This window comes from Acomys russatus, chromosome 28 (genome assembly GCF_903995435.1).
Source record: "Acomys russatus chromosome 28, mAcoRus1.1, whole genome shotgun sequence".
In the NCBI taxonomy this organism is placed as follows: Eukaryota; Metazoa; Chordata; class Mammalia; order Rodentia; family Muridae; genus Acomys; species Acomys russatus.
Window position 1 is genome coordinate 2,229,683 of NC_067164.1, and position 24,880 is coordinate 2,254,562.

Here is a 24,880-nt window from a genome sequence, read left to right on the forward strand (position 1 = left end):
TCACTTCCTCCACCCTCTAGTAGAGAACTCAAGATGAACAGCAACGCCTAGAATACATCTTAAACTCTGTCAGCAAAGCAAACGAATGCAGAGTCAGGATATCTAGACCTGCAGTTCTGAACAGGGTCCTTCTAAAGCCAGAAGCTGTCTTCAGAATTGCTCTCTGTCCCTGCTGTCATGGAGGGTGACTGGGTGAAGGGTGGCAGCTCAGGGTTCTTCTTCCCTTTCGTAGGATGGGGATCCAGACAAGGGCATCAGTGAGCTCTGTATCCTGCAGGCTGAGAGGGACAGGAGGGGCCACGGGAGAGGGCTGAGTTACTTTAGAAATAAAGACACCAAAATGGTTAGAATTCCTTTTGGGCGTCCATTAAGGAGGGAAAAGTAATCAGCCCTGATGGACCTGGTTGATAACACCTGAACTCTCTTCACACACCAGCGCACAACCGCCTTCATTTAAACTGCAGACTCTACCTCCTTGCCAGGGACACACCATGCCCTGAGCTGGGGACCAGGCCTAATGACAGCCATGTGTCCCTTGCTCCCCCTCCTAGGCCACAAGGGTTCCATTGTACACTCATATAACAGACATAGTGCCTTCTGAAAGTCAGGTACCCAGGATGTGCTCAATAAAATTATCCTGAGCCTGGATACAGAATAGGCATGCGCGCGTGTGTGCACATGTGTCTGTGGGTGTCTGTTTATTTGGGGTGGGTGGCACAAAAAGCCAAACAAAGCAAATTGAAACAACCCTCCTTAAAGTGAATGGCGGTGGCTTTGCGGCTCTGTTTCCAAAGCCTCCTGTAGGTGGTGAAAGGCTGATAGAGGCAGGATGCTCTGGGAGCTAGAATAAACAGACACATGTGTCGTGGACATCGGCTAAGCCCCCAGCATCTGGTGAGAAAGCAATGAGTGCTGACTGTGCCTGGCAAGCTGGCTATCACCTCTCAAGACATCACTGGTCACAGAGGGCTGGAGAACGAGATGTAAGTGGCAAGGACAGTCAGTCACAAGACAGTCAAATGCCAGCATCAGCCGAATATCCATCATGAGGAGAGCAGAATGAATATGTCTGTCTGTTAAGGATTAATAAGAGATGATGTCCATGTTGGAGTAAGTGACAAGAGTAGGTTCTTGAACAGGATATAAAGGAGATATGCTAAGCAGTCTCTGCCTACCATGTATATATGCATGCCATATAGAGGTACGCATGTATATAAACACGGGGTAACACCGTACAAACTGCAAGCAGTCATTAGCCTTCTATAATAGTGGTTTTCAACCCGTAGGTCGCGACCCCTGTGGGGTCGCATATCAGATATCCTGCACATTACATAGTTCATAACAGTAGGAAAACTACAGCTATGAAGTAGCAATGACATAATTATATGGTTGGGGCCACTACAGCACGAGGAACAGTAGTAAAGGGCTGCAGCATTAGGAAGGCGAATAGGACTTTCTACAGGAAACAATAGCCACCAGCTAAGGGTGCCTACTGCGCTCCTGAAACGCTGCCACTGTGGCTGAGGAATCTCAATTCTAAGTTGTGTTTATTTTTAACTAGCATGAATTGCAACTGTGGCTAGTGGCAACTGTGCAGCAAAGCGGTATAGGGTACGCCCAGGGAGGACTAAGGCCTGTGTTAATGGCTGATGCACCTGAACACGCCACCACAGTGTCTGCGCTGAGCACGTGAGGTGTTCGGCGCGCGGCTGTATGAGTGGAATTACCTATCCATGGTTGTTTCGTCTGGAGTTATGGGAAATTTCTACTTTAGGACTCTGCTCATAGCCATACTGAGTTTTTATAAGCATATAACTTAAGCATTTATTGAAAAATAACACCCCCTCACACCCTGATATTCCAATTTTGAAAAGCAACGTGCCAAATCTCATTTTTTTTAGAAAATAGTTGAGGATCTCATTCGTTATTGCATTGCTTTCCCTTCTAGCTCCTCCCATGACATTTTCTGTTTGGCTGGTGGGGAGGATGATCTGGGGCAGGTGAGGTTATTCCTGGATCCTGGGGGCAGGGGAGGTGGCCCTCTTCAGATGAAAACTCCTGCTGCCACAAACCACTTACTTAGCCCCGCCCTCCCTTCTGGCCGATGTCACAGTGAAAGCTTCATTTTCCACTTTTCAGTGTGGACTTGAGATTTCTGTAGTCTAGTGAGGGCAGGAGCAGGGACTGTTTCAGGGGAAAAAAGACCTGGCAGGAGATGTTCCATCTCTGAGAGTCTGGGTAAGCCACAGCTCAACTGCAAAGTTAACTGGGCATCAGGGGTAAGACCCTCCTCTCGTTGCCTGAGTCCTGTCCACCTGCCCAAAGCTCTGTGCCCCAGCTTTGGAGAACGGCACTGTGACTTAAGCATCGGGCTGGCCCCAGACTCTCAATCTCTGTGCTATTCATCTTCTTTTTTTCATTAATTTATTCTTTACAGTCTGATAGCAGCCTCCTCCTTCTTCTCCCAGCCCCTCCCTCACACCTCTCCCCCCACTTCTACCTTCCTCATCCTTGGGTACCAACCCACCTTGGAACATCAAGTCTCAGCAGGACTAAACACATCCTCTCCCACTGAGGCCAGACAAGGCAGCCCAGGTAGGGGAAAGGGATCTAAAGGTAGGCAACAGAGTCAGAGACAGCCCCTGCTCCAATGGTTAGGGGACCCACATGAAGACCAAGCTTGTACTCTTTCTATACCCATAGCCTACACCCAACTTCTGAGTACCCACCGCCTGCTTAGTGCAGCTCACAGGGACCGCCTGCCATTTCCACACCATGGCAGTTCCCTGTTCACTCTCCTTCCTGCAGTGTCAGTGGACTCGTTCTCTGAAGGCCTGATACATTTGCTAGTTGTACGTTGATCCCTTCTTTTCAGTACATATTTATGGAGGACAAAATGTTCCAGGCATGGAAGGCATACTTCCTGTACTCTGTGCTACTGGGGAGGAAAAACAGACAGATAGGCAAACAAGTGAATCATAATATGCCATGGGAAGTTTGTACCTAGAAGAGATAGAGGTAGAAAACCATGGAGCTGAGGCTTCAAAAGGGCTCTGGGAATAAGAGGAATTTCTGAGAGATCTTTGTTGAAGTCAGCAGACACATGCTGCAGACACAGCCAGGCAGCAAGTACAAAGGTCAGGTGAGGCTTGGGGGTTCCAGGAGAGCAACAGCCGAGTGTCTGGCTGGGAGGGACAGAGACAGCCAGAGCCCACTCACCTGAGGTGGGACATGGAGTGGGGTGGGGTACAGAATCCCGAGAGGAGGGAGTGAAAAGCAAGCGCAGAGCTCTGAAAGTGAGAACTCCACAGCCAGACGCTGCCTGTGCTGCTGAGGGTGGGCCCTGGAATGTGTGGGCCAGAGAGCAGCCAGGCACCCAAACAGGTTGCCTCACATCTCTGAGTTTCACAGATTTTCTAGTATCTCCCAGTCCTCTGGCCCCTTCCTGACGGTAGGAACACAGTGAGATACAGGGAGGCAAAAGCTACATTAAACAGTACGCTGATCCCCCTAAGCCATAGAAGGAAGCTGGCACATTAGCATGGCTGGATTGTCACCAGCCTCTATTCAGCCTTGAGTCCACCCAACTGAAGGCAGGGTGGAAGCCAGGCCTCAGACAAGCACCAGCAAGAAATGGCTCCATGAAAAGTCCCTCCACCACTGACGTCAGTGGCTGGTCCGCTCGGACCCAGAGCAGTCAAGGTTGGTTGACTTTCTGGGCGGGAAGAGTTCTTGCTACGTCAGAAGAATGGAGAGTTGAGTTGCCTGTTGAATTTCATGAGGGTACATTCTGTGTAAATATTTACTCGGCCCTTGTCCTGGGGCATGGCTCCGAGGAAAAACAAAACCAGCCAAACATTGCTGCCTGCTTGGAACTCTCTTTGTAGCCCCCAGGTGCCTAAACAGGCTCCACAGAGCACTGGCTGTACTGCGGGCACTGTTCTAATTCCCCAAGGGGTCCATGTATTTACCCCTCAGGACTGTGGCAGGCAGGGGAGCTGGTACCATCCTCTTCACTCAGATGACAGCCAGAGAAGCCGAGTGCCTCTCCCAAGGTCACACAGCCGCTATTTCAAGGTAGGTGACTAGACCCAGCGCCCAGACTCTCAAATGGTACGTTTTTTAGAGGCAGAGTAAGTGCACAAAGGGCTATGCGAACAAGCACAGCATAAACATGGTAAAAACGGTACAAATGTACACAAACAGCAGGAGGAAGATCCGTGTAAGCTGTGGTGAGCCTAAGTGATGGGCTATTTGCAAAGTTATGCATTCTTTATTACCTGCAAGCACGTGCTGATAGGGGGCTAATCTGTGAGACACTAACCAGGTCTCTGCTGCCTGCTGCCAGGCACGGCGAAGGCTGGATTGCAGCAGGGGCCAGTGGCCCTTACTTAGCATCCTTATGGTACAGGAAGGACTGTGCAGATAACGCTTTATTGGCCTGCCTCTTCTGTTCACCTACCCTTACAGTCCAGGTGACAGTGACTTACATTAGTAAGATTCCATTGTAAGAAACAGAATTCCCCTTCTAAGCCCTCCCATCTTTAGCACCGCTGTGCAGCCATTGGCGGGTGACATCACCCCTAGTCTCTCCTTTCTGGCATGTGCCAGTGAGGAGGGGCCACAGGATGGAACAGTAAAGCGGAAGCCTGCAGAGCCAGAGTGCCCCTTAACACGTCCCTTGAACCCGCCTCTGTGACCATGGCAGTGGCTTGGAGGCCATGGGTTACCTGGCCAGAGGCTTGCAGACCCGAGGGGAACACAGCCCAGAGAAGATGCTAATTGTCATTGTCGCGCATGTCAATCAAGCTCCTACATCTGAGGGTTCTGTATCCATGGATGCAACCAACTGTGGAGAGAAAATATTCTGGAAAATACTGCATCCATACTGAACGTGTATAATGTGTAGGCTTTCTTACTCCCTAAAAGTATAGTGTAACAACTGTCTGCAGAGCATTTACATTATCTTAGGTATTAAAAGTAATCTAGAGCTGACTTAAAATATACAGGCAGCTAGCTATATGTAGGCTGTATGCAAGCAGTGCATCATTTTATATAAGATAATTGACTGGGCATTTGAGAGTTTGTGTCTAGAAGTTTCTGTGAACATCAGCAGGTGACTGTCCTGAGAGTCTATGACTGCTATTCACGTTACCTAGCTGATTCAATATCAGCCCTCCAACTTCTAGGTTAAATAAATAAATAAATAAATAAATAAATAATCTATATGGTCAACTAGAGAGGAAATAACAGCACACACTAACTAGCTATCACTGTACCTTAGGTATGCACATGTCATTCATACCCTTTGCATTCATATTTTGGCAACCCTGAGAAGCAGGTGCCATCTCCAATTTATACACACGGAAACTGTGGTCAGGGAGGATGGAGACTTAAAGTTAGAAAGCTAATAAGTGGGAGGGGTTTCTGGGTCTCGTGGTTCTAGATGCTGTCTGCAAAGAGCATGAACGGGGGCTGGAGAGATGGCTCAGTGGTTAAGAGCACTGTCTGCTCTTCCAAAGGACCCGGGTTCAATTCCCAGCCACCACATGGCAGCTCACAACTGTCTGTAATTCTAGTTCCAATGGCTTTGACACCCTCACGCTAAAATAAAATTAAATTAAAAAAAAAAAAAAAAAAAGAGCATGAACGACTAGATTACTCTATGGGCCAAGTGGGGGTCCCAGGACAGAGGCACTAGGAGGGAATGGTGCTCAGCTGTTTGGAATTCACTAGGTGTGCATAGCGCACACATGTATGTCAGGGACCGGGGCAGGTCCCAGAGTGAACAGGACAGTTGGGGTGATGTGATGACCATGGGTGAAGGCTACAGTCACCCCAAGGGGCACCTGTGATACTGTATGGGGAGAGTTTCCAGCTAGAACAGGGATGGGGCAGGACTTGGGAGTCCACTCAAAGGCATGGAAGGAAGCAAGAAAAATGAGCCCAGGAGGGGGAAGCTGGGAAGGCAGCAAAGAACAAAGGCCAAATAAGGAGATAGCACTGGCGAGCGTCCCTTCCTGTCCGAATCTGCACACACTTAGTCAGAACACGCCATATGTCTCACCCTGGCGCACACAGCTAGTGAGGTGTGCTGCCACTGGCGGGTGGCATCAAAGCCACCCCCAGAAGCCAAGAGAGAGGCCACTCCACCCCCCTGTAACAGCAGCTTTGAGCCCAGCTGGCCCAGGAATTCAAACTCAAGCAGGCAGTACACATTCCAGGCCAGGCCAGAGAGGCAGCCCTGCGCTGGTTTCCCCTGATGAGCACTCGTCGGGAAGAGTGAGCAGCAGTGGCCTTGGCATGGAAGGAAGCGGAGAGGCGTGTAGGATGGATGGGCTGGTTAGCCCAGCAGTGGACTCCTGCTCGCTCTCCTTATGCTCAGCCACATTCCCTGAATGCTAAGCTTCAGGGACAGATCCCGCCCACTCACAGACTAGGAAAAGGGTGGTCCTGGGGCTGGAGAGGTGCTAGCGTGAGGACCTGAATGCTGTACACTCAGCACCCATGTAAAAAGGTGGGCGCAGGGGTGTTCGCCTGTAATCCCAGTGCTGGGAAGGTGGAGAGAGGAGGTTTAGTAAAAAGACATTGCCCCGCCCCCCAAAATAAGGTGGAGAACTGTTAAGGAAGATGGCTGACATTAACCTCTCACCTTGACATCAATGCATGTTTCCCCAGAAATAGCTGGCAGCTCTTCAGAGTGGCAGTGGGAAGTGGGTTCCTATCCAGGTCCATGGGGGTCTTGGCAGAGAAACCAGCCCTGTGTTAAAGGTCCAGGCTCCGTCTGCTGACAGTTTGGTGATCCCACTGTAGAAAGGGTAAAACTTCAAGTTGATCTGAAGATGACCTGGAAGGGTTCTCGTGATCTGGAGTTCCTAGTTGTGGCTAAAATGGATGTCAAACAGGAAATACTGCTCTGTGAATTCAGGTTTCAGAAGGGTCGCCCTGAGTCCCAAAGTGGAGGGCTTAGCCAGGGAGTGGCCAGTGCTGTGGTCCTGGGGGGGAGGGACTTCCTATAGGAATAAGAAGCAGGCACAAGTTCAGAAAGCCAGGGCAGAAGGCCTCCAGCACTCTGCCTGCGTAGATCGCAGCATGCGGTCTTGAAGAGAATGGTCAAGACCAGCCTCTCAGCTTATACTTGGAAATGCTTTCTCCTTGCTAAGCCAGCCCAGATGTCACATTCCCATGAAATCCAGTCCCTCAGGCCCTGGATGACAGCATCACAGCCTTGGGGCTCAGCCCCTCTCTCCCAGGTCCTGGAGCTTACCTGGAGAGGCAGGAGCAGCCTCACTCTCCTTGCTCTGAGTTGGATATGGCATCCGTGTGCCAAAGGGTCCTGTGTCAGAGGCTTCGTTCTGGGAACCAGTGTGCCACTGTTGGTAGGTGGTGGGACCATTAAGAGATGGGGCCATTAAGAGATGGGGCCTGGTGGGAGGTGCTTAGGGCACTGGGGGCATTGCCTTCTGGAGGATAAATGCCAATGTGGAGTGAGCTCGTTATTCACGAGCTAGCTGTTTTTAAAAGCGGCACATCCATGGCTTCCGGTCTGGCTTTATGGCCGCTGTTGTATGCCTGTGATTGTAACGTCTGTGTGACGCTCTCATCAGAGCTAAGAAGAAGCCATGCTACATGCTCTGGCATGAACTGTAAGTGAATTATCCAACATCCAGTATTTTGTTATAGCAAAGGAAAATTGGCTGATGCACCTTTCTCAAGATGGTTTCAGAAAAGCTTTCTGCTAGCTGAATTAAAGTACATCGAGTCTGCACTCCGTGCCAGATACACTTTCTTAAGGTTGTAACTAGGAGCAAGATAACTGTCAGAGCCATGCTTCGGGTTAGAAGAGTAGAGGGGTAGGAGACTGAGGGCCTAGGAGAGGGCACTTCACTCTAGTGCACGTGACCCAGGACAAGTAGGTAGGGATCAGTCTTGGAACTGTGTAAGTTATCTGAGCATGTCGACATGAGAATACTCTCCCTTACGTGGGACTTGTCTGTGGCACTAGGCTTTATTTTATGGACAGCTAAAGGAAACACATTTTATAAAGCCACAATCAAGAGAAAGGGAGGGGAAAAGAGCAGAGAGAATTTGGCATTATTTAAATAGACTAAAGAAGTCTTGTAAAATGGTACAGAAATAATGAAAAGATGTGGGAGCAGTTCAGTGAGTCAGCATGTGTGGCTGATGCAGAAGGCTGGCTGCCCCCAGCCCTCTGCACTGATGACAGGATGCAGCCTTTGGCCACACACTATATCTAGACAGCTCATATTAAGAAACTGCCTGAGCCGGGTGGCGGACACCTTTAATCCCAGCACTTGGGAGGCAGAGGCAGAGGCAGGTGGATCGCTGTGAGTTCGAGGCCAGCCTGGTCTACATAGTGAGTCCAGGACAGCCAAGGCTACATGAAAAAACCCTGCCTCAATAAATAAATAAATAAATAAATAAACGAAAGAAAGAAAGAAAAGAAAAGAAACTGCCTGGTTTGAAAGACATTAGGGTATGGTTTTTTGCCTCTGGGCATAATATGAGGCCACCATGGAGTAGAGATTAATGCAATGCAGTAGCCATGGCAACTAATAAGCAGAATAACACTTTGGTAACCAGGTCTAATGGCAACGGAACTGCTGGCAGGCCCTAGTGGATGGATGAGGGGAGGGTCTTAGTAGCCAGCTATTACTCCTCACCATGCCCCTCACTGCAAATGATCCTGAGCTGTGCTAGACCATAGAAAACATGGACGGCTAATTGAAATGAGTCTGAGATGCAGCTTCCAAGAAGGCACCGTCCATGATCCATCCATGAAATCAGCATCTGAAAACACAGTGCACAAGGGCCTTCTCCAACAGTGGAGAGTTTGAGATGGCACAGCTGTTCGGACACCATGCAGTGTCCTATGTAGGGTCACTATTGCTGTGATGAAACACCATGACCCAAGACAACTTGGGGAGGCAAGGGTTTACTTGACTTACACTTCAATACACAGTCCATCATTGAAGGAAGTCAGGACAGGAACCTGGAGGCAGGAGCTGGTGCAGAGGCCATGGAGGGATGCTGCTTACTGAATTGCTCCCCATGATTTCTTCAGTCTGCTTTCTTATAGAACCCAGGACCACCAGCCCTGGCTTGGCCTCCGTCACAATGGGCCGGGCTGGCCTGCATCAACCACTAAGTAAGAAAATGCTCTACAGGTTTTCCTACAGCACAGTCTTACGGAGGAGTCATTTTGTCAATTGGGGCTCTCTCTCCTCTCAGATGACGCTAGCCTGTGTCAAGTTGACATAAAATTAGCCAGCACACTCAGGCTCCTGTAGGTAACCCTTCATCATTGCTCTATAAGTAAACCCAATATGATTATTGATCCAACAGGTAATAAGACCATTGGTTTGCCGAGTCGGACTTTAGTGGACCCTCACTTTGGTTTGCCACTATGCCTTATCTGGGGAGAATAGATATTTGCTCACATCTCCCCAGAAAAAGATGGTGTAATGGACAATTATGTGGCTCAGTCCACTTTGTGCAGCTTTAATGGTGACAGCTTTAATAGCTGAGAGTCTTATTTATAAAGGTCAGAAACTTCCTCCCTCACAGTTCTGGAGGCGGGGCAGCCCAGGATGAAGGGGCAGCATCTGATATGGCCTTCTTGCTGTTCTCACAGAGAGAACTCACTGCTCCTGCCAACACCCTTTATAATACTAATTCATGAGAGAAAAGGCCTCATGGCCTCCTATGTTCCCTTTTTGAGGCCCCTGCTCTTAATATGATCTATTGGCTCCCACTCTTAATATGATCTCCTGGCAACCCCTGGCAGTTGGGAGGGGCACACTCAATCAACACACAGCAGTGTGGAATCTTCAAGCCTATGATGCATGCAGTGGCTCTGTGTGACCCATCTCTGCTTCCTTGCTCTCCTCCCAGCCCCTAAATGCTCTAAAATAGAACCATGTGGGAGGGCTCCATTTAGACACATGGGATACTTTTATTTTTAGCTCACTGAGAACATTTTATTTATCAAACAAACTAATGAAATGAAAGCCTAGCACCCCCAAATACATAAATGTCCAAATGTCAGGGGCACAGAAGATAAGCTCTTAGCCACTGACAAGGATAATAAGCAGTAAAAATATTCCCAGTGGCCTTATTTAATAGTAGACAATGCATGAAATTTTAAGCCCATCTGTCTCATTAAGTTGTGATTAATATAATTATAGCATAATAGCTATAAATATTACCCCTCAATGCTTAGGCCAGTGTAGAGCAAGAGTGAGAATTCTTTGATTTCTTTGTTTCTAAAAATAACATATTACTTAAAAAATATTTCCATGCAGTAGCAACATTTCAGAGGCCTGTGACTACAGAAAAGGGCATCGGGAATGGTACACAGGTCTGTGACTGGGAAGGGGGCTCTGTGGATTGCTACACAGGTCTGTGACTGGGAAGGGGGCTCTGCCGATGCTACACAGGTCTGTGACTGGGAAGGGGGACCTGGGGTGCTACACAGGTCTGTGACTGGGAAGGGGCTCTGTCGATGCTACACAGGTCTGTGACTGGGAAGGGGGAACTGGGGTGCTACACAGGTCTGTGACTGGGAAGGGGGTTCTGTGGATTGCTACACAGGTCTGTGACTGGGAAGGGGGCTCTGCCGATGCTACACAGGTCTGTGACTGGGAAGGGGGAACTGGGGTGCTACACAGGTCTGTGACTGGGAAGGGGGCTCTGTCGATGCTACACAGGTCTGTGACTGGGAAGGGGGCTCTGTGGATTGCTACACAGGTCTGTGACTGGGAAGGGGGCTCTGCGGATGCTACACAGATCTATGACTGGGAAGGGGTGCTATAGCTTTCCTAGCAATCACAGTAACAGATGATCAGTTCCTTCATAGGCCCAGGTAACTGGGACTTGAGAGCAGCATCCAGGCCAGCAGTATATTTTCAACTGTAGTTTTTTGTTTTGTTTTGTTTTGTTTGCCACAGGGGCTCACTACCTAGCTAGGTGGGCCTAAAACTCTTGATCCCACTGTCTTTGCTTCCCAAGAAATGAGATTATAGGCCAGTCCCACATGCCTAGCTTGGGGTGATTCTTTTACTGACCTCAAATGAAGAGGTGTTGTTGTTGTTGGTTGGTTTAGTCCGTTCTCCATCCTTTCATTTTTCAAAGGACTTGTGAAAATTGCAACTTTCTTTTCTTTCTTAAGAAAACTGCATGCGAGGTTTGCAGAGCAAGCCGCAGGGACCTGTTTATCCTTCTATTTTTATATTAGCTGAATTTTAAAGGCAAGCCATAACCTTTTAAAATTGTTGTCTTGCTCTTATAGTTTGAGGAGAAAATAAAAGCTTGCAGACGTGGAATGATTCATAATGGTGCTAAAATGAAATAAGCTACCAGTAAGAGAAAAAAAAAAAAAAGGATAAAATAAGAAAAGTACCTTACGTGGACGCCAGAGTCTGGGAGGGATGCTTTAGACACGCATCTCCAGGCCCACGGTTGGCGTGACCGTTAGTCAGCTGTGTTTACCCCCAAAGCTTGGAGATAAAGTCATCTTCCAAATTTTGATTATAAGCCAGAGACTACATGGGCTTATCTTAGAAGGTCAAAAATATCCACATAATCTTACAATAAAGGGTTTTAAAAGTTTCCATTTAAAAATACATCCCACTCAGTTGTTTTGGAAGGATGGTGTAATGGTTGTTAGTATCATCGTCCTAATAGGATCTAGAATCTTCTGGGCAATGGACTTCTGGGCACGCCTGTGGGGGAGTATCTTGAATATACTAATATGTATGGTTGGGATTCTTCCCTGGGCGGGGGATTCTTGACTGGACAAAGAAGAGAAAGCAAGCATGCTGCATTCATGACTTCCTGTGTCCTGACTGCACAGACAATGTGACCAGCTCTCTTAAGCCCTGCAGCTGTGATTTCTTTGCCATGATGGACTGCAAGCTGGAACTGTGAGCCAAAGCCCTTTCTCCAGTAAGTTGCCCTTGCCAGGGTTTCTTGCCATAGCAACAGGAGAGAAACTGAGGCAGTTGGAAAAGTCATGCTTCAGCTATCAGCTTATTACTACTTTTAAAAGGTTGGGCTCTCTACAGATCATCTTTTGATGTGTGCAGTTAAAATTCATTATTCTTGAACAAAAACAAGTGTTATAATTCTTATGTCTTCTACAGTTGGAGGCAGACATGATTTACTGTGACAATGGTTGTGAGTAAGTCTATAAACCGTCACTACAGTTTTAAATCTCTCCAACCAAAAAGTATCATTTATGTCTCTGCACTTTTCCATAATATAGCTATGTACTTTAAATTCTAGAAAATCAGAAGCAGCAAAACAGCAGGCCCTCACCTTTTACACACTCTTGGTTTTCAGCATTGCTACCTGTCTGAATAGAGGCCCAGTGTTACTAATTATCACTCAGAATCCAGGGACTGGTTTTCTTTTGACTTGGGTATTTACGGTAGGAAGACTTCAGCAGGCCAGTACATGGTGGAAGAAAAGACAATGATGCTGAGGATGGAGTTGGCTGGCCCGTGGGGCTCAGCAGCCAGAACACACTGTTTCTCTCGACTCTTGCTCGCTGCAGCTCCTACTGTGCTCTCACTCCTGCCACCTTAGCGTTCCCGCTGGCAGGGCAGTGTTGGCCCCTACACAGTTCTTGCAGGCTTTCTTCTCCCTAATTACATGTATTTAATCACTCAGCTAGAAAGACATGTTGGCAAATCACGCTACAGTGATCATTTCCCTCTTCAGCTAGCCATTGAGAAAACCATCTGCTGCAATGAACCTAAGGTTCAGTCAAGGATGGCCATTCAGAGAACCTTCCATTCCAGTGGGACTGCCAGACAGAAGCTGCTGACTTTTCACACTCATGACTTCATACATCTGTGGTGCGTGAAACTCAAGTTCCAGGGTGACATCAGTGCTCGCCAACTAAGCTTACAAGTTCAGTACAATTTCAATGGAGGTCACAAAGAACTGTGTGTGCCGTATAGCTGGTTCTAACATGTCTGTAGGAGAGCATAGAGCTAAGAACGGTCAAGACATGACGAGCAGCCTTACCATGCCTGGGTAGTAGTAAGGTCATTGTGGGAATGACATAGAGACGCAAAGAGATGCAGAAAAGCAAACACAGCCTCATCCGTTCCAGGCATATATGGAAACAATATATGGCTGGGAAGGCATTGAAATTCCGTGACAAGTATGAAGTATTTAACAAGTGGCATTTACAAAACCAATACAAAAATCCACCTACACTCATATTACAAAATGTGGGGGGTGGGGAGTCAGGTGTATTAGGACCAAAATTCAGAAAACCAAACCAAAACAAAAGGACCCAACTCTTTTATAGTTAAAAAAAAAAAAAAAAAAAAAAATAGAGATACCACAAACAATGTGAGCAGACAAGCCTTAACCTTGTATATGACATTTGTAACAACAGAACCAGTGAAAGATTAGCTGGCAGTGAAGAAATTAGTGAGAAAATGAATAGGAAACTACCAAACATTTAAGGTAGAATCTAAGCATAGAATAAGAGCACACAGATCAGAGAAGGATCCCTGTAAACAAGACAGGCATGAAGGGACCTCACTCAGATTCGTAGAAATGAGGAGGATGTCTATTTAGAAACCAGACCCACGAAGCTCCCCAGGGACACAGCAGACGAGATGGTGCAGCCTTGTGAACAAAACTGGGAGATGAGGGGTTGGGTGGGGTTTGACAGGAACCTAGCAAGCGTTTCCAAACATATCATGGCCTCCCTCCTGTGTCTCCCTGGCACATGGCTTTGGATTAGCCGAGTCTCTGGGTCCCAGTGCTTCAGTAAAGGCCTGTCACCCTCACAAGGCCCAGGCATCAGCGATGTGGCTGTGGTGCCATAGGAAGACACATGTGTTGAGTCTGAGGGCCTGGGTGCACTAGGCGCGGGATTTTGGATAGATCTTTGAACTCTGAATCTCAGTTTCCTCAAAGGCAGAGAGGACCACAGAGCACATGAGCTAAGTGTGACAGCAAAGCATAGACCTGCCCAGATCAAGTCGGGGCACTTGCTCAGCCTCCAGCGACAGCTTGCGAAGTCTGTCATTCTAACCGATGGTTCTCACATGGAAGTATCCGAGTAAGTTCAAACTCCTACCTCCCTGTGAGAAGTGTGAACCACGGAGCATGCAAAGGCAGCGTAAGCTCCCAAAGGAACAGGCAGAGCCTCTCTTTCCCCTGCCGGGGTGTAGTGTCAGGGGGGTGGACAGGCTGCATTGAAGTCAATGGGTGGGTTGATTCCTTTTCTGTATCTGTTTCTAGGGCTGTAATATATATTCTCTATCTCCCACATCCTGCCTTCTATTTTCTTCTCCCTCTACAGGCACTTTAAATACTGATTAAAAGCAGAGACCTAAAAAGACATATTAAAAAGACTCTTGCCTCACAGACTGAAGCCAATGTTCTGAGCATAAAGATTTTTGGAGAAGAAGAGCAGGTTGGGCAGTCAGACAATAGGTTGCCTTCTCTGTGGGGCTCAGGCAGAGTCACATGGACGGAAGACATAATAAGATGGTCCTAGAACACGTGTCTCCTAAAACACACATCCATACTCATCCTGAAATGGTGGGATCTGATCCAGTAAGCGCATTGTGGGTTCAGAGTGCAGGGCGAGTTCAGGGGCCTCTTTATGGGCACACTACACTCATTTATTTCTAAGGAGTGTTCCAGCTGCGGCTGCCTCCCCTTTGATGTCAGGCTCATCACTTTCAATCTTGACTCATCAAACAGGTGTTCCCTCTGCAGCTCCATTCTACACCAGCTGTCTTCCCTCGAGGTCCCAGAAGAGAGGCACAGAGGACCCCCCCGATGCTCCAGGCCCCCATTCCCCCACCCCCACCCCACCGCCCGCTTGCCAGCCAGAGGCTCCATTCACAACAGCAGCCTGGTGCCCACGCTGAAGTCACCTCCTTCCACACGTCATGGAACATGCCTGATTACCGGGAGAACCACAGAACATGGCTAGACATTAATTCTCCAAAGAAACAATGGCAGTCTCATTGTTTATTCTTTGACAGAGGAAAAGGTCATGATTATACCAACAAGACGTCAGAATGGGCCACACAGTTTTGAATCTCTGTGCAGAAACAAAGAGAGACTACAGAGACATTGCTTCTGGGCATGGAGTCCCATGCAGGGCACAGACAATGTATACAGGGCAGTGTGTACATTGAATGTGTATGTAACGATGCTATGGGTCTGTTCTAGGTAGAAAGGATGGAGGGATGGACCAGCAAACAGATCTGTATCCCCATCAGAACTGTACACATTAGTGACAGAGGTCATGGCAGAGGACAGAACTGTACACGTTAGTGATAGAGGTCATGGCAGAGGACAGAACTGTACACGTTAGTGACAGAGGTCTGGCAGAGGATAGAACTGTACACGTTAGTGACAGAGGTCATGGCAGAGGATAGAACTGTACACGCTAGTGACAGAGGTCATGGCAGAGGGGCAGAGGACAGAACTGTACACACTAGTGACAGAGGTCATGGCAGAGGACAGAACTGTACACGCTAGTGACAGAGGTCATGGCAGAGGACAGAACTGTACACGTTAGTGACAGAGGTCATGGCAGAGGATAGAACTGTACACACTAGTGACAGAGGTCATGGCAGAGGATAGAACTGTACACGCTAGTGACAGAGGTCATGGCAGAGGATAGAACTGTACACGCTAGTGACAGAGGTCATGGCAGAGGACAGAACTGTACACGTCAGTGACAGAGGTCATGGCAAAGGATGCTGCCCATAGTTTACATATGGGGACAAGAAGGTCATCTCGAAACTGGCAGCAGCATGGCAGGATAACCTTTTATTTTATTTTAATAGCTTTGTTAAAAAATATTTATTTTTATGTGTATGAATGTTTTGTAGGCATGTGTGTGTCTGTGTACCATGTGTATACAGTGCCAGTGGAGGCAAGAAGAGGGCATCGGATCTCCTGGGACTGGTGTTACAGACAGTATGATCCACTATGTGGGTGCTGAGATTCAAACCCAGGTCTTCTGGAGGAACAGTCAGTGCTCTTAACTACTGAGTCATCTCTCCAGCCCAAGCAGGGTAATATTTTAATGTATGAATGTAGAGCACATACCAGCACTGAGTCACATTTCTTTTGACTTTACAACCTATCTCCCCTATTAGGATGACCTGTTCAGGTTGGGTCATGAGGAAACATAGAGGACGGACAGAGATAAGAGGTCAGAGAAGGGTCCCTGGGTTATGGCTGGTGGGGTTTTGGGTGCTGTTCAGAGAAGAGGAAAACTTCTAGCAAACCTCCACCCCTAAACAAAGGGCAGGCCTGCTCCATATCCACTCACACTGCAAAGTTTGATGTATGTTTGTGCGTGTGCATGCACAGCTTTCTCTCCCCCTCTTGTGTGTGTGTGTGTGCGTGCGTGTGTGTGTGCGCGCGCGTGTGTGTGCTCTTCAGACATGCACACGTTTGGTTCACCTTGAATGGAGCCCATGATAATTGAGAAGAAATGGTTGTGCCATGTGACAGACCATATTAGAGTGGTCAGCTGCTTGTGGCCCAGAATGGCACGTCTCTAGTAGGACCTGGCACAGACCCTGAGGGCTCTGAAATTCTCTTGTGAAGGGCCACAGAGCCTGGGTTCAAAGACAACACACACACACACACACACACACACACACACACACACACACACACGAAAGGTAGAGAAGTGGTTCTTAAGTGGCATCTGTACTGTAGTTTGAAGACAAATGTCTGCTGACTTGCAAACTGCAGGCTTGGTCTTCAAGGGTTTGGAGTGTGGCCTCAGGACGCACTTGAACACTGGGGCTCTAACCTCAACAACGTGTCAATACATTCCAGAATTCACAGATGGCCTCAGAACATGGAGTTTAGCTGGAGGAAGCAGGTCACTAGGGTGTAACTTGGTCCAGTCTCTTTCTCTCCTTCTCTGCTCCTGGCTACCATAAGGCAGGCAGCTTTCCTCTGTGACAGCTGTCAGCCGAGATGTTCTGCAAACCCCAGGCCCAAGCTGTGGGGCCGAGTGAATGCACTAGCTCAAACCAACCTCCGGCTTATATCCTTTATCTCGATAGTTTGTCCCAGCAACAAGGAACGGACAACACAACTGTTATACCACTAAATCCTTGTCCTGGTGGTAAAGGTCTGGACAAGATGAGTTTAGCTTGGACTCACCTCCCCTAAGAGGTATCTCTGACACACCTGTCCTTAATTCCCTTTCTCCTTCTTTGCTTTTACTCATCTCAGACTTAGGAAATAGTGTGTTTTCTACCGAGTACTACAACAAACCAAGATCAGGAACATTCGTTTCCTGTCCTCAAGTTGTACAGGATGACCTGGAGGGTAAAGGCAGAGAGGCAGAGGCAGACTGACAGATACATCTAGGTATGGTCAGCAGGTACAGCGCTGGCCAAGGGCAGAGGCATGCTTGCTAATCTGAGACTGGAAAGTCTCTATGGTGCCTGGTCACATAGATATTGCCTATAAGCAGCTGCTACCCATTTCAAGTCACTGCAGTAATAATGGAAATGCCTTTAAAGTCTATATTTAGTATTTGAGAGAGGGAGAAGATAAAACTTTGTTCTCTAATAAAATTAAAGTGGCCTTGCTTAACTTCTTCACTTCGTTTCTCTCAGGATTTGTCAGTGTGTCTAACGCCATATGCCACATTCCAATGCCAGGTTTTAGAGTGTACGTTCCCTTTAAGCAGAAGACTTCAGGGGTGACAGAGGAGAACAGCTGCCTCAGATTGTTCCTAAAGAGATCCCCAAGTGGCACATGCCACTCGCTGTTCACCACATGGACCCCATCTGCAGGAGGTTTGTAGCAGGGAAGAGAGAGGAGGGAATGGCAGGAAAGGAAGTGGCGTTCTTGCTTCCCCCCAGCTGGTGCTCTCCATCCAGCCTTTTCTCTCCCAGCCAGGCATCTGAACCCAGCTCTGGGCCCTGTGTCTCTGCATAGCTCTTACCCAACCACCCTGCACTCCGTCTCTACCTCAGGACTTGAGCCATATGTTTCTTTGCTATGGAGAGGGCTGTGTAAGCCATAATTAATCTATTTACGCTTCTTCTCCCTTGTGATAGGCAGGGGCTTCCCGAGTCCCTTTGCCACTGGTGGGCGTGAGGAGAATCCAAGCAGGCAGGGCTGGGCTATGGTTCCATCTCTAGAGAACTTATCTGTAATCTCTGAACTTGGAAACATTCATTTGAACAATATGCAATTGCTGTTTGGATACATTAAAAATGACTGGAAATCAGACAGTTCATATACTTCATCCATTACACACAGGCAAAGCTGAGAAATACAGCAGGAAGGAGAGACACTTGGTCTAGCAAGACCCATAAAGAGTCTGAAGAGCAAACAAGGCAACCGTGGCTTACACAGCTGCATCCATATCAAAGAAATACACAAATAAACCCCGGATTGGCCTCCAAACACAAATATTCTCTCAAAGGCTGGTGGGATTGTGGAGATAATCAACTGGCTAAGGACTGGGAGGAGCGGGGATTGTGTGGGGCCATCCTTCCAGGGGATGTACATTCCTCTTTCATCTGCGGCTTTCCCACCCTGCTCTTCCTGATCCACAAAAGAAGCTGCTCACCCTCCCAGCAGGCCTCTTCTCTCACAGTGTCACCTTGCTCCACTTGGTAGTGATGTTCCCCTACCCTTGAGTGTCATCTTCATGTCCCACTCTTACCAAGGCATCAGAGGGTAGGGTGGCTGGTGTCTCCAGCTGTCTCCTGCTCCCCTGGTCTTAGGTTGGAGGTAGGGTGCCATGCTGCAGTGGTACTTGGCAGCATGGTCTGCTGGGACCATGAGAAGGAGCCACACGCTGGCACTCTTTCCTTCCTGTATTCCACTGCTATTCTTCATGTCAATTTGAATAACTTTTATTACCCAGAAGAAAAACTAATATAAGAAACCAGACCCCATTGGTTCTGTGTGGGTCAATTATTTATTGGTACTATTTATTAAAGGGTCATTAGCATGACAGGCCCATCCTAAGGTCTTTATGTCTTTCCTAATTTTCACTCTTTGCAGTGGCTCTACAAAGCAGGTGTTATTATTATCCACATATTTTATACATGGCTCTGGGGTATGGAGGGGCGCCAGAGGAGGCACTGGCTGGTGACAGAACCAGAGGTCCAGCCAGGCAGGCAGATCCCAGAGCTCTAGCTTAGCCAGTTTTGCTTTTCCATAACATTGCTGGACATCCATAAAAAGACTTTGGCAGCACATTCTACCTCAGCAATTAGAAACAATCAAACATACAGACAAAAAGGCCCAATCTATTTATATAAAGACATGGAAAAACATGCTTTCCACAAGGGTTACTGCAGGATAAAAGCTGTGGTCAGTGGTAACTAGTGGGGGATGGGAAAAAGATTCTAAGTGCTGGCATAGGCAGGGGGCTGGCACTCAAAGAAAAGCAGCTATGTGGCTGTGGAAATATTTCTCAAAACCAGAAAAAATTGATTATCTTCACCTGGGGTCCCACAATCAGTTCTCTGAGGGGGAGAGAGCTGCAGGCTAGGATGCTGGAGACACTGCACTGTGGGGACTTGGTGGCTGTTGGTGGGTGAAGGCTGTGAGGTGTCCCATCCTCAGAGACACCTGAGGGCTTCTGAGACATCACATGATGGTCCCAGAACAAAGCTCTTCACAGCATGAGTTCTATGGCTGCAGTGAACCCCAGACCATTTTTCATAAGTTTAAAGAAGCACGCTGGAACTGTCTCGCCACAGCACAGGAATCACTCCTGACCACTGAAAGGAACCCCTCCTTCCTGGGGGGAGTGGGAGGGGTGTGCGGCTGAAGGACTGGAGGAAAATGGCTCCATAACAGAGACCAGGGCCAAGGCCACAGGGTGTGTATCAATCAGACTCTTGTGAGCTCCAGCAATCTAGCTCAGGTAGCCTTAAGGCCAAGAGGGGAATGTGTCGGCTCACGTAACCCAGCCAGCCTGAGACACGGCAGAACTGCTTAGTTTTCTTGCTGACTGGTGTCTCCTGTGCAATAGAAAATACGTCAATCACAGGCACATCATACCAGCCTATGGCTAAGAAGTAATAGACACCTTTCTCTTCTGTTAGTGAAAGCCTAGACAAGAGGTCCACAAGGTCCATTACTGTGGTCAAAGAGGTGAGGTACTGTGGTGGACGAGCCCCACTCAGTCTAGCAAGGTGTGAGGAGAGTGAGTGGCTTTACATGAGGATGCTCAGAGGGAGGGCTGGATGCGAGGCTGACATGAGGATGCTCAGAGGGAGGGCTGGATGCAAGGCTGACATGAGGATGCTCAGAGGGAGGGCTGGATGCAAGGCTGACATGAGGATGCTCAGAGGGAGGGCTGGATGCAAGGCTGACATGAGGATGCTCAGAGGGAGGGCTGGATGCGAGGCTGACATGAGGATGCTCAGAGGGAGGGCTGGATGTGAGGCTGACTGTCACCAAACTCCAGTCTCTGCAGTACAGTGGAGCCCTGACCCTGGGGGAGTAGCCATGGGGGCGCACCACGGCGACTGAGACAATGGAGCTTGAGTTGTTGAAAATCAGGTCAGGATGGACTGGTTTCCATAAGCCAGGACTTTTGTGTTTGGAGGACTTCTATGACCCAGCAGATTAATGTCCCACCAGAGGGCAGGGCAAGAGGATCAAGACATGCTACAATTCCAGAAGCTTCTCATAGGAGGGGGCTTGTCCACACAAGCATTGGGGAATGGAAGATGCCTCACCTGATCTGGACAGAGCCACTCTGACAGCAGGCCCAGGCCTGGCACAGCAGGGGAGGTGAGCACTGCGTGCAGAATTCTATTTACATCAATAACTCTGGTGCACCATGTAAACATGAAAGTGGCAACATCTGGAGAACTGTCACTATCTGCCATTCTGAGAGCTTGTTTCCACAAACAGCAGGAGAGGAGCACTACGTGGCCTAAGTTTAAAAAGAAACAAACAACAACAAAACCCATTGGCAGCTGCTGGCAGCTATGGGCTGCTGAGGCCAGCAGTGCTTCTTCCTGACCCGGCACTTTATGGGCTCTTCCCAAATCCTGGGTGACCCCTCACAAAGCCCCTGAATACCACAGGGCTCCAGCACCCTCTCTCTCCATGCGGATTTGCGAGGCTTTGTTCCTATTCTGTCATAGTCTTAACAATGGCACGCACACACTGGGGGACTCTAAAACCAGAGACAAAGAATGGGGAGACTTCCCTTGTTGAGATCAGTCAACAGCAAGGCTGTCCTGCGTCCAGTCTGTCCTACTCAGGGTCCATTTGATTCTGTGCACAGCACCAACACTCCCACCTGCAGCTCTGTGTGCTAGGCCTGTGTCCTCACCTGGTAGAGGTCTGTTTACAGCAGACCACGGCTATATTCACATTTTCGTTTGTTAGTATAAGCCTAAGCTAGCAGCACTTGGCAATGGCTAGTTTTAATTAATGGGCCATAGGTACCGTTTTAAAAGGCGTTCCATTAAACTTGACATTGAGTCTCCTTGTGCAGTCAGCTCAACAGTAGAGGTGATTATGAGCCAGTGGCCATCTCCAGCCCCCCTCGGAACACAGACTCATTGTACATGAAGAATCAAGTCAGACACAAAGAAACAGGGCTCATTTTCTCTTCTTGCATCCAAATTGTTCCTTCAGACTAGGCAGAGCTATTTTTATTCCCCAAGGTGGGAGGAAAAACAATGACACTTTAAGTCCAATTATGAAGTACACCTATGTGTACGCACTTGATCCCTTTTTTATTACAAGGTCATGAACCTGGGCTTACATATTAAAATCCACCTGGGCTGTGAGGCCCTTTGTTAATATTATAAGGCAGGCTCTGCGTGTTTGTTTATTTCTGGCCAGGAAGGGAATTAACTGGGCTCTTGTCCCAGCCCTGTCTCCAGCGGGTCTTTCTCTTACTTCTTCATGGTGGGAGGGAGGTGCTGGGCCCATGTGGCTTTTGAGGTTCCCTCAGCACTACTGTTCTCCACACAGTGATGTTTTCTACAGGACTCGGGACTCTGACTGTTGATGTTCTCTGATACCCCGGGTCCACAGACAGGTGGATCTACTCACCCCCACTGCAGGCACCAGGGACAGAAGAGAGTTCCTAGCAGGGAGCATTTAAGTTTCACCCATCAGTCACAGGCTGCCAGAATGTCAGGAGGGACTTCAGGTAGGGGCTAAGAAAAGGGCTTTACACGGCTTTGGAGGACTCATAGCTCCCAAGGTCATTTGTACCTTCTCGAAAATTCTATGGGTAGGAACGGTTCAACCTGTGAGCTAATTCACCATAAATGATTCTTACTCTGGAGATGGACGGTCTGACTCGCAAAGGGACAAGGCTACGGGACAGTCAGGATACCTGTGTCCGTCTAGTGGCCGCATGAATTTCAACAGGTATCTTCACAGTTACTAGACATAGGTTCTTTGCATCTAGTATTTGGATGTGATGAGGTGTGGAGCTCTCTCACCAGGATCACCCTGTGTAATCTGGGCACCATTCCAGGGCTACAAAATCCAAGTCCTTGAGGACAAGGCCCAGCAACTTATGTGTTCACAAGAACCCAAGCTGATGCTTAAGTATGCTTCTATCTGATACACTGACATCTGTGATTTCTAAGTCTCATGCAGCTCTTAGAATGAACGGCCTATGACTGTGGGAAGGAGTGTAAGCTTTGTCACAGGTGAAAGCAGTCTTGGCGGGCTTTGCCCTTGGACACACCACGGATACTCCCTGAGATTAACCTTGAGATAGATTGGGTGGAGCCGTCCTGGGCCTGGAATTCAGGAAGGGGACCGAGGGACTCCACCTGCACTATTGTGCTTCTAATGGACCCTCAATGGGAGAGGGAGACTGCCCCTTGCACATGAGAGACAGGCAGGTGGAGAGGACAGAGAGGAGCAGCAGGTTCAGACCGGGCTTGAGCACACGTGGATTGGGAAGAGGATCAGTGAACAGGCCGGACCAGCGCGCAGGCCAGAGACACCTAGGGACCCATCCATCCTATGGAACGGATACCGGAAGGTTCACTCTTGTTTCCCTTTAACCTTTTTTCCCTTTTGTGTAAGCTAGTTGGGTTGTATAATAAAGTTTAATTGTTAAGAAACAGAGCCAACATATGACTTTCTTCAGTAAGAAACTCTTCAGGAATGTAAGCCTCACTCTTTCACTAGATGCAAAGTTAACCCTAAAACCCAAAACACCCTCTTTTTAGACTAGCCTTATCCAGCATAATAATACTGTTTCTTATATGACAGGCAAATCCTTCATTCTCAACAACAGACTCCAAACGAATCCCTGCCATTTGGAAGAAGTACCAAAGCAAGGTGACATGACCTTGGTTAAAGCTGTTTTACAAACAGAAGTAAGCAAGCATATGGAACTAGTTACTAAGGAGAGGTCATCAGATGAGAGAACACTCACAGCACACAGCGGAGGGAGGGGTCCTGGCTGAAACCTCACAGGAGAAACCAGCAAGGACCCAACTTCCCAACAACAGGAGACAGTACACTTGTTCTCACGCAGAACAAGTAGGCCTCCTTTCCTTTGGCCACACTCTTGACTTTTCCTCCTAATTTATGCTATTACTTACCTCTAAAAATGCTCCTATGTCTCTATTCTTTTGTTTGGACTCACTGACTTTTGTCCTTTCTTGCTGAAACTGAAGTCAGACGGAGAAAACAACCTGCGTTCTGGGTACTCGGGAACGTTATTATCTTACTCCCCAGCAGAAGAAGACAGAAGATGTCCTTACCCGAGGCTTGCCAGCTAGTTACCAAGATGGACGGATGCTGGCGTCACCGTGCAGCCTCCAGGTTAGGGACTGCTGGCACGTGTTTCCATGAAGATGTGCATCTCCTCCAATGCACACCCCCTTTCTCTCTTATACCACCCTCCCCACACCACTTTCACCAACAAAAATTCACTGCACTGATTATGCAAAGACCACCCCAGATGTTTAGAGGAAAACAAAGATGTAGTTGAAAAAGTGTACACTTTAGCACCTCCAGTTGGAGACCAGGAGACCTGAAGGTGGCATCCTAGGGAAAGTGGATTCGATGCAGGCCTTGGGGGAGAGGCCGAGGGCTGGGTAGAGGGAACAACCACATGCTTCTCCAGTCCCACTCCCATTGAGCCCGCTACCCTGATTTTTCCAAACTTGGCCTTGCAAGCCAAAGCACACTGTCCGCCTGGCCACTCTGACAGGCTGTGGACCTAGACCAGCTGGAGCCACTGTGAAAGGGACACTCTCCTCCTTCTGTACTTGCATGATCAGAGGACAGAACTGGTGCCATGGTGGCTGCTTTTGCTACCACATGGATGGGTGGAGCTGAGAAAAAAGGCAGCAAAGGGAAGTAGAACAAGATAATGTCAGACTCCAGAGGACAGAGACAACGGGAACAAGAGCTGACCCTAGTCTTTTATTTAATATGAGCCAGTCATTTTAGTATGTATTGAGCTGATTTGGGCTGATTAAGGCTGTTTGTAACTTGGAGGCAGAAACCCCGTGAGGGTGTTCATGAGACAGTGGGAAGGGCAGCCATCTCTGCTGGTGTTGAAGGATCAGAGATGAGATGGGCAGGTGGAGAGGACAGGGATGAGTGTAAAGCCGAGAGGCTGTTTATAGCTCAGGTGGGACAAGTCACTGGCAGCTTTTAAGTAAGGAAGTGCAGATGGAAAAGGAAGCGTTCTAGCAAGGTTCCTGTGTGATGGACAGCATAGCAAGGCAACTCTGAGAAACTGTAAAATTATAAAATGTAAGACGCTTGTTTGCCCTGCCTACCCAGAGGCTTCTCCCAGTTCTCGTTACTGCTAGCCTCAGGAGTTCCACCCTAGTTCCCAAAATAGCTACATGTGAGC

The 24,880-nt window shown here is 48.3% G+C and overlaps 1 protein-coding gene and 1 long non-coding RNA gene across 3 annotated transcripts in view; one reads left to right on the top strand and one right to left on the bottom strand.

Moving 5' to 3' along the window:
• Scfd2 (sec1 family domain containing 2) overlaps positions 1-24,880 on the bottom strand; it is a 309,492-nt gene that overhangs the window by 47,050 nt on the left and 237,562 nt on the right. The window lies entirely within an intron of this gene.
• On the top strand, positions 15,224-15,834 carry LOC127211061 (uncharacterized). Of its 2 annotated transcripts, XR_007833353.1 has the most exons (4): positions 15,224-15,307; positions 15,427-15,466; positions 15,635-15,714; positions 15,755-15,834. It is a non-coding gene; the product is annotated as an uncharacterized LOC127211061 (long non-coding RNA). The 2 variants fall into 2 exon arrangements; XR_007833352.1 differs by lacking the exon at positions 15,755-15,834 and having other exon boundaries at positions 15,635-15,740.